This window comes from Misgurnus anguillicaudatus, chromosome 9, assembly GCF_027580225.2.
Source record: "Misgurnus anguillicaudatus chromosome 9, ASM2758022v2, whole genome shotgun sequence".
Lineage (NCBI taxonomy): Eukaryota > Metazoa > Chordata > Actinopteri > Cypriniformes > Cobitidae > Misgurnus > Misgurnus anguillicaudatus.
The window spans coordinates 185,367-195,846 of NC_073345.2; the positions used below are offsets into that span (position 1 = coordinate 185,367).

At 39.3% G+C, this 10,480-nt stretch overlaps 1 long non-coding RNA gene across 6 annotated transcripts; it reads right to left on the minus strand.

Annotated features, from left to right (window-relative positions):
• Positions 1–254: 254 nt before the first annotated feature.
• Positions 255–9,413, minus strand: LOC141366015 (uncharacterized). Of its 6 annotated transcripts, XR_012370932.1 has the most exons (11): positions 8,804–9,413; positions 7,096–7,767; positions 6,824–6,896; positions 6,553–6,693; positions 5,721–5,891; positions 5,522–5,617; positions 5,188–5,275; positions 4,992–5,095; positions 4,663–4,765; positions 2,495–2,676; positions 255–380 (listed from the first exon to the last, which is right to left on the minus strand). It is a non-coding gene; the product is annotated as an uncharacterized lncRNA (long non-coding RNA). The 6 variants fall into 6 exon arrangements; XR_012370931.1 differs by having other exon boundaries at positions 256–380; positions 5,188–5,635; positions 8,804–9,402; XR_012370933.1 differs by having other exon boundaries at positions 257–380; positions 4,663–4,755; positions 5,188–5,617; positions 8,804–9,398.
• Between the last annotated feature and the right edge of the window lie 1,067 nt (positions 9,414–10,480).

A 10,480-nucleotide genomic window follows, 5' to 3' on the forward strand; every position in this document is an offset into this window, starting at 1 on the left:
TCATAATCCAGCCCTTCGTGGTCCTCCAGTATCTCCTCGGGCTCATCCTCCAGCAGCGAAACAGCATTTGGTCCTAAAGCAGTGTTCTTCACTCCCAATCCTGGAGAGCCGGTGTCCGGCAGAGCTTAGCTCCAACCTTAATCAAACACCTTTACCTGTGATTTTCTAGAGATCATGAAGACATTGATTAGCTTTCAGATGTGTTTGATTAAGGTTGGAGCCAAAGTCTGCAGGACACCGGCTCTCCAGGATGGAGAGTGAAGAACACTGTCCTAAAGCCTGGCTGTAACTTGAGCAAACTTAGAACTTCTTCTCTACATCTGCAAGCCTTTTCTGAAGACGACACAGTAGCCAGCGATGACACTCTTCACTTAAACTGCCTAAAAGGAAAAATTGAAGGGATGCATGAAAATACTTAAGAGGTTTTACTTGAGGCTTATTTTGTACATTATGTTAATACTGCTTTCATTATTAAGGTCCAATTATATTCCTAAAGATTTCACATTAGTATTACTAATTACATTATACTATTAGGAAATAAATTTAAATACCTCCATGTACTCCTTTCTAAACTATATACAACAATTGCCATGCTTTCATTGTGTCTTGATTTTCTTTGTTTCTATTCTATGTAAAGAACTACAGATCATTAAGATCCAACCACAAGAAAACTATAACGTAACACTTCAGGATCTAAAAATGAGTGGGGTTTTATTGTCATATTTGCTATTCAGTGTGTCTAATCATCTAGATTATCTGTGATTTTTATCACCAAATGACAAAGGAACTTTTCAGAATGTAAAACTAACATGTGTCTTGAGACTGTTGTAACCCTTATTTATACAGTTGTGTTCAAAATTATTCAACCCCCAATGCTGTTAAGGGTTTTAGGGAATTTAGTGTACATTTGTAATTGTATTCAGAATGAAATCCTACAATGACTTCTTAAAGAACCATATGCAACTAAAATGACATCAATTGGTTTTGTAATATAGTAGTAAATGTTTCTTTTGTGAATTCTTCATTGACACAATTATTCAACCCCTTAAAGAACTACCACTCTGAAGAACAGAGGTTCATTGAAGTGTTTTCAATCAGGTATTGAAAACACCTATGGATATCAGGGAACAGCAATAAAGCCTAATAAGCACCAATTAGGCAGCTTTTAAATGACTGTGATACTCAACTCCTTCTAAACATTTACTGGTGTGGTTACAAACATGGTGAAGCCAAAAGAATGGTCCAGGAAGACAAGAGAAGAGGTGATTAATCTTCACAGGAAGGGCAATGGCTATAAGAAGATTGCAAAGATGTTAAACATACCAAGAGACACCATAGGAAGCATCATTCGCAAATTCAAGGCAAAGGGCACTGTTGAAACGCTTCCTGGTCGTGGCAGAAAAAAGATGCTAACTGCGACTGCTGTGAAGCGTAGAGTGGAAAAAAGTCCCCGCGTGACTGCTGAGGAACTGAGAAAAGATTTGTCAGATGTGGGTACTGAAGTTTCTGCTCAGACAATACGGCGCACCCTGCGTACTGAAGGCCTCCATGCCAGAACTCCCAGCCGCACCCCCTTGCTGTCTCCAAAGAATAAGAAGAGTCGACTGCAGTATGCCAAAAGTCATGTGGACAAACCACAGAAGTTTTGGGATAGTGTTCTGTGGAAAATTAGAACTGTTTGGGCCCATGATCAACGCTATGTTTGGAGGAGGAAAAACAAGGCCTATGAAGAAAAGAACACCTTGCCTACTGTGAAGCATGGTGGGGGGTCAATCATGCTTTGGGGCTGTTTTGCTTCTGCAGGTACAGGGAAACTTCAGCGTGTGCAAGGTACCATGAATTCTCTTCAGTACCAGGAGATATTGGATGACAATGTGTTGCAGTCCGTCACAAACCTGAGGCTTGGGAGACGTTGGACCTTTCAACAGGACAAGGATCCCAAGCATACCTCCAAATCCACTAGAGCATGGTTGCAGAAAAAAGGCTGGAACATTTTGAAGTGGCCATCGCAGTCACCAGACTTAAATCCGATTGAGAACCTCTGGTGGGACTTAAAGAAAGCAGTTGCAGTGCGCAAGCCTAAGAATGTGACTGAACTGGAGGCTTTTGCCCATGATGAATGGGCGAAGATACCCGTAGATCGCTGCAAGGCACTTGTGTCAAGCTATGCTTCACGTTTAAAAGCTGTTTTAACTGTAAAAGGATGTTGTACTAAGTACTAAGATTGAATGTCACTTGGGGGTTGAATAAAACTGAAAATGATGTGAGCACAGAAAAGACATTTGTGGTTATTTCATTATAAATGTTATGTTATATTTGTCTGACCTACACATGCCTCTTTGATGTAATTGTAAGGAGGATGACTGAATGATCAAAATCAATGTCAAACCGGCCAAAACAATCAATTTCAGTTGGGGTTGAATAATTTTGAACACAACTGTAGAAACCAATGGCATGCATCATTGCAAGATGGTATTAAAAGTTAGCCTCTTACCACTGTTTTTGCCTAAAGACATTTCTGAAATAATTTTCCTGATGTTCCTAGCCAGGCTTCTGAGATAGGTGCGGTGCAGTGGTGTCTCATCTCCCTCATCAAAATGAGCTTTGCTTTTTTGAAGGCGCACTTTTGACATGTATACATCAAAAAAATCTTCTTGGTGAGGGTGTTGCTGGATTCTGAAGTCACACAAATAACAACATCTTAAACACAATTTTGACTGGTATATTCTGAAAAGCAAGCAAAACAAAAGCAGTGCATGTACAGCCCATAATCTGGTGCAGGGTGCAAAATATTTGATTCAGAAATTTGGCTATGAGAGGTTAAAAAGAAACACTCACACAGTAAAGATGGTCTCCCATTATCTTTATATCTATATAAGAACAACTTCTTTGCTGCTTATGAGCCTTTAAATAATTCTCCTTATATCACATGTGGTGTAAGCCTGCTGAAGACCTAGTTTCAACATCACCCTAATGAAAAATAATGGACTAAATCTTCAGAGTAGCAGTAAAATTAAAATGAATACTGTAATTGTGTCACTCAATAATTTAAAAGTACAGATAAAAAATATTATGTTTGTTCTTTATCTGTTGTTTCTCTCAAAAGCACTTTTGGTGCAAAAGCACATTTGGTGCAATGAGGCACCGCGCAAACTGGATGCTCCGCAGATGTGCATTATTTTCAAAGAATTCAAAGGACTGAAGTCAATTATTCCTCTTATACCACAGTTACCACAAACATTGCTCTGGTGCCTATTTTTAAGACATTTGACAAGTTAGGTGTGCAGTTATCAGAAATTAATGCATACCCACAGAACATTTCTTAGCCAATCAGAATACAGCATTCAACATACCCCTGGTATAACTGCAATCAACAAAAATGACTAAGGGCCCTATCTTGCACCCAGCGCAATTGACTTTGTCAGTGACGCATGTATCATTTCGTATTTTGCACCGGCGCACAGCGGGTTTTTCCCTCCACAGACGCACGTCGGCAAACTAGGGAATGAACTTGCGCTCCCTGGGCGGTTCAGCGCAAAAAGGAGGCGTGCTCCGGCGCAAACCATCTCTTATGCTATTTTGCAGTTTCACAAAACAATTGCGCTACTAACCAAAAAAAACTAGTCTAAAGTCAGTGGCGTGTTGCGCGTGGTTCATTATGCTATTTTAAGGGCGCATGCTTGACCATAATGTATAGCGTGCACAACGCGCATTGCTTATCTAATCTACACAGATGCAACAGTTATTTTTGCAAATCATAAATTGTTACAATAAAAAATATAAGATAAGGGAAATCATTAAATCATAAATTGTTACAATAAAAAATATTAATACATAAGGGAAATCATTGTGGTGAGCATTGAGGTGATAGTTTTTATTTTTTTTGTGTGGCAGCGTTAAACAATTATCATGCAAATAACGGTTAAAATATTTTCATAAGTTTGTTGTGTGGCTGTATTACGTTTATTTTATCTAAATAATAATTAAAATGTTTTCATAAGAAACCTTCATGTATGTGAACTTGATTTGTAAGTGTACTTTGGGGTTGAACCTTGCTTGCGTTTCTTGTATCCGATTTCAAAGCCCCCAAACCCTTTCAGCGGTGAGGGTGGACGCAGCGATGTCCTCCTGTGTGCCCGGTTATGCTGGCAAGCTTGGGATCCCCCCGTCTCCTGACATCATTGTAGTGCTTGGCGCAGCTGATGAGACAATTGCGGCTATTTCCTCTCACGCCTGTTTAACCGACGCTGATTTGGGCGGGTTTCTTCCATCCCCATACAAAACAACTTCTCTGTCTTTGACTGCTCTTACAAGAATGTAGGTCTCCTCGGCTGTGAACCGCTCCTGGCGTGCGCCTGTCAAATCAGTCATAATAATAGCAACCCGCCATGGAACTTGTGCCCTTGCGTTTAAAGGGAATGTTGGATAGCGTTCTGATTGGTTTATTTGACGTTACGCCCAAACCACACCTATGAATAATGAACCTACTTCAGACCAACCCCTTACTGATTTGCGCCCGGCGCAAGACTTATTTCTCCCGCCGGGAAAATAGCAACAGTGCCCAAGATCCGCCCACAAACTCACTTGCGCTTTCCGCTTCGGACTTGCGTTTCAGATCGTTAAAATAGGGCCCTAAATGTTTTAGATGAGTTATCAACATACCAGTGTGATTATAAAGGCTGGCTTTTCGATGAAGACTAAGAAACATTTGTTCAATTCATTTCTGAAGGTTATGTAGGTCATCACATCTGGTACCTACCAAATCCTAAAGCAAAAATAATAATACAAGTAAATGATTATGATGTCTTTTAGGTTGTACATGTCCCAAATCAAATTAATGTCTCAAAGGAGTTTACAAGGACACAAGTTTATTGCGATTAAAACAGGACATACTTTTACTTAAATACTTATACATGGAAAAGATTCTCAGTTACAAAATTTATTATCACACTGCAAAAACCAATTTCAATAATGTCCATAAAATACATTACCATCAGTAGCCTTTTGTCTGACATCTTGTACCCACTGATTCACAATGTTCTCAGGACACCCCAGTTCACTGCTCAAATCTTACGGTCTCTGAGACTCAGCCTTTCTGAAAGAACGCCATAAAAATATGTTTGTCCTTGCAATCTTTAAAAGTGAGAAAAATCTTTGTGTCTATATAACTCAGTCATAATATAAGACCTTGATGTATCTGCTGGATAATGCTGAAGGCCTTCTTGCTTCCGTTGGTTCCACCCAATAGCATGGACAGTTAGCATGTCATTCCTGGCTATTAACAAGACATGTATGTGATGAAGGAAGAAAGGTCCCATTAATGCTTGTGGTATTTCAATTAATCCAGAAACTGACAATTGAGTTTAAAATTTAAGAGAGAACTACATGCCAATTTTTTATGTACTTTGAACAGTTACAGCTTACTCTTATGCAATCTCAAAGTACTAGACAGAAAGAATAAAAAAGTGAAAAAATAAAGACAGGTTTCCTAAAATATTATAAATAGGCATCAATTAGATACTTGGTTGTGAGGCCACAACGAGACAGGTAGCTGTTGATTATTTTGACCTCCTCAACTGCAGTTGTACCAGCACCTTCCTGATTTTTGCCAGATTATCTAACAAACGTGTGACACCTATATTACAACCATAAACAGTTACAGTGTATTAATAAGTAAGACAAATACAGTTTCAAATGGTACGATAAAGAATATGCATTACCTGACACTTGGTTGAATGAGCCTTGGCATGCATGACAGAAAGGAAAGGTCTCATCTGCAGTAAAGGTCTGAGTTCCAACATGGAGACTGACGCCTTCTCAAGGTATGGCCAATACTTGCAAGCAATATCTGTTCAAAAGAACTCTCCGTTTGTGGCTGCTTGAAGCTCCTTCTGCAGGTAGGTATAGGTGGATAAGAAAATATTACTCCCCGGCACATTAAGAGCTTTGAGTAGCACTCCGTGTCTGCAAACAACCACCTCAAGGCCCTCTTCATCAAGTTTGCTTACTTTTCTGTTAGTTTCAAATTACATCACACCAACAGGCATCTTTATAATGATTGTAGACAATAAAGGTTTACTTTTAAACTAAGGGTTTTTCAAGATTCATGGAGCATTAAAAAGTTAATCTTCTGCTTTCTCTACTCCAGGCAGGTACACAAACTAGTTGAAAGTCAGGGTGACAAATTGATATGTAATAATGAATGACCAAGCTATTAAACTAGCCACTTTGGGTGCCAGCACACATTCCCATATCCAAATGATTATTTTTGTAAAACGCACACCTAACATGTCAAATGTCTTAAAATACCCAGGGCAATGTTTGTGGTAACTGTGGTGTAGGCAGAATTGACTCCAGTCCTTTGAATTGTTTGAAAATAATGCACACCTGCTGCGTAGCAGCCCACTGTAAAATATTCCTTACGTATTATATAAGCTCACAACAGCCGGGATACACTAACTATTTAATAAAGCAAAAATTACACATTTCAAATGATGGATTTAAATCAAAAAGTTTATTTTTCCTTAAAACTACAAGAGTAAAATAACTAACTCTTTTGACTGACGGAATCTGTAGGTTTTTCTGTTGCCATCTGCACAAAGAGCGAGCATTGTTGGGTGTACATGCCGGGCAGGTGAAGTGCTCTACACTGGATGTTTGCATGATCACAAGTGCAGAAATGTGGAGGTCTCACTGTAGACAATAAACAGACTGAAAACAGAAGTTCAATAATTTGTGAGAAAGCATTAACAATGGGCACAGTAATATAGCTTAGAAAAAATGAGGCTGACAAATCACAAATAGTCTGGTAGAACATGGATACCTGTAGCTGAAGCTTTGTATCTCTTCACTTCTGCTGCTTTTTAGTAGTGGATGTCCTTCAGCATTTTCTCCACCTATCGGACATTAAATGTACTCCCTTTAATGGCTGTTGCTTTGCCCTTGGGTTCCTTTGCATAAAAGAAATTGTGCCTTGTATGGTAATACTGAAATACAGCCAACTCTTGAGCAGTTCACACAATTATTGCACTCTAAATCACACACTTTAGAATTATCACAATACTGCAAGAACACAATCTCAACAAATATACTCACCTTGATTTGAGCAAGAAGCATGTCTGCTATGAAAATAACACCCTCTGCTCTCCCTCTGTCTTGCTCAGCAGCCATTTCAACAATACTACATTGGTCAGACAAAGAGGCATAGGCTAATTGTTTTGGACAGTGTGAGAGAGAGTAAAATTAATAAAATTACAATACTTACTTGAAAACAGAGAAGCTTGCGAAAGAGTGAGTGACCCTTTTACTGTTTGTACACAATGATGACGTGGCAACGTATGCGCACGCAGTTTGGCAACGGAAGCACGGCAAGAATCAGCAGTGAAGCAACACAGACAGAGAAAGTTACTTTAAAAAGTTGACTTATCTTCTACACAGTTACCAGATCTGTGTACTATAGTGGAGTGGATAGAAGACGTTAGAAGATGGCCAAATACTAAACGTATATTATATTAGTGCAACCAAATGCTACAACCAGACGTTTTGATGTGGGGAAATCGTTTTAATAAACTTTCTGAGTTGCTTACACGTTAGAACCACTGGGAAATAACATCACTTCCGTTGCCAAAATGCGCACGCAGGCTATTTGATCACGTAGGCTGTAAAAGGGTCTATTGAAGTGGCTCTTAAAAGAGCCGTTGGTTTTCTAAGAAAAAGTATAAACTGTGGGTGATGTTAACAGGTAAGGGTGGTGGGTACTGACCGGACCTGAGAAAAGAAAACAAAAACATGATTAATTCTCTTACAGCAAAGTCTCCTAGGTTTGTCATATTATATATGCAGAACTGTAAAAAAAGGTAACAGTTATGCTACCTATAAATAAAGCATAAACTGCATAAATGAACAGTTGATCTGAATTCAGAGAAATAAATGAAATAATTATCTTGGTACTTGAAGCTTGGTTAGATATGGTTACTGTAGTCAAACTTTTACACACTTTCTTCTGACAGATTTATTAACAGCAATTACAGAACATAACACAATCAATTTTAATCCCTTCTAACGATCAATTGACATAAATGTAACTGCACAAACTAGCCTTATTATATAAATAATATTAAATAATTAAATAAATCTATTCTGCTCACCAAGGCTGCATTTATTTGATATAAAAACACTTATAATGTGAAATATTATTGTAATCTGAATGTAATAATGTGAAATATTATTGTAATCTGAATGTAAGTGCTGCTGACGGTGTCAGCAGCGATCGCTCTCTGTGATCGATTAGTTCCGCCTTGTATGTTTAGATGAGCAGATTTACAATGAACACAATTATTTACTTAAATCGGTTATTTTTTCATTTAGAGCTTATTTCACGAACTGTATTCCGCGCGAAATTAATAAAACTACTGGTTTAAAAACGCTAGAACAACCGTTTAGCAACATAATATAATGCAGTCACTGCAGCTTTCTGTGATTAATACATTAGCTGATTATCAAACAGTCATCCAATAATGTTTCTGACCTTAGTAACGTAAAAACCACTATAGATAACTCCATAGTCCACACACGCAAATTAAATGTTATGATGCACCAACTTTAGGATTTCTTAAATGACCGCAGCTGAACAAACAATTATGTCCTAAATATGAGCCAATTGGATTCTGACCAAACGCGTGCGACTCGTCTGTTGCCTTAGTGGTGATATTATATTGCTAACGTTGCAACAAAGACTTAACATAAACACAGGATTTCCTCAATTTTAGTAACATTAATCACCAAATTTCCAAGAAAGCCTTACCCATGGAACTCCAGAGAACGCAATATCACTGCGTCGCTTCTCTTGTTGAAGTTGTTGGCAATAAGAAATTATCGCCCCCTATTGGTTATCATCCTCATAAATGCGTGTCATTTTCACGCCTAGAGGAGGCAAAGCGTGACATTGACACGCATCCTCTAGTGGACCAGCGTGTCTATTACATGCTTTAGCGTGATACTGGGTTGAATAATGATGATTGACAGATGTGCTAATATTCGTCTTTCCAACATTTGGCCAAACATAAAATATGTTTATAAAACTATAAGACTTGTCTATGACTCGACAAAAAATGCTAGACAAAAACTTCTCTCCACTCCTCACATACATGAAACACAGACTTCGGTGTTTGCCGGGTAAAGAAAATGCTGTATGTTTGTAAAATTAGTTTGGCTACTTTTGCATTATACAAGCAGTTATGACAGAGACGCTCCAAAATGTGTGAGGCATTTCATTCACTGAAGAGGCATGGTAGGTTTGTTCGTGTCATTTGCCTGCTGATAGGAGAGAGGTGTCCGCTTGGACAGGCCGTGTGTTTCAACTTGCGCTGGTGTTTGAGAGGGGCACGTTGGAAGAGGAGACTGAGCCCACATCTCAGGCATATGAATGATTACATCACGCATTGTTCATACAAAATTAAGAAACGCGAATATTAAAGTGATTTTCAGTCGCGTTTCAAACGCAATATTCAATATGCTTGTGGGCATCAGTGAAAGTGCGTGTGGTTTTTCTCCTTATCGTGCACAAACCTCGTTGACATCAAGCTCTATCTATCAGCTGCATATGGCGTTTAAATATGATCAGTGTATTTCATGTGCACACCCTATCGTGTCTCACTGTCTGTTACCAGACCTGTTAAAGATGCGGTTTCTGTAATGTGTGCAAGAATCCCGAACGGATGTTTATAACGCGATGTTCGGCAGACCTGCAAACTTGTTGCTTTTCGGCGACAATCGCCGTTTTCTTGGTCAATTGGGTCATTCACGTGAATCGCGTAGAACCGGAGAGTTTTTTTTTTTTTGAGGTGGTGGTGGTGGTGGTGGGGGGGTCGGGAGGCTGCCCTTTATCTGAATGCCATGCGGGCTAGAATTGCCAAACATTATTGGATAATGCTTATAATTGACACTTCTCTGGGCCAATCGGAATCTTGGCATTTGCTTTTCTCTGGGCCAATCGGAATCTTGGCACTTCCTTCAGAATCTTGAAGACAGCGCGCGAGCGCGCCGCGGTCCTTTGGATGAGAGACACACCTGGCCACCACCACGCGAGTCTGATGGACACTTTTAACCTGATGGAACCATCTTATTCAAGGTAAGTCAACTTTTTTGGACCAAAAACAACAACTATTTGTTTGCTTGATTTAAATTAGCGTTAGCTACCGCTTATATTGTATTTTTAGGAACGAGTCTACGCCGAGTAATGCACAAACGTAGACCTTGCATAAAGTTTGCCTATGCTTCGAGCAAAATGACTAATGTTAGCTAACTTAGCAGGACGATTGTTAGCTAGGCTTATCGTTACCCAGGTGCTCTGCCCTGAGTCCGAGATATACGGCTACTAACTTACTCGAATTCTGAGCTAACGTTACCCTGAGTAACTTCATTACGGTGGCTGTGGTGCGCGCTTGCGCAGGCCAGGCAGTCATTCGTGATGTGGGTAAAT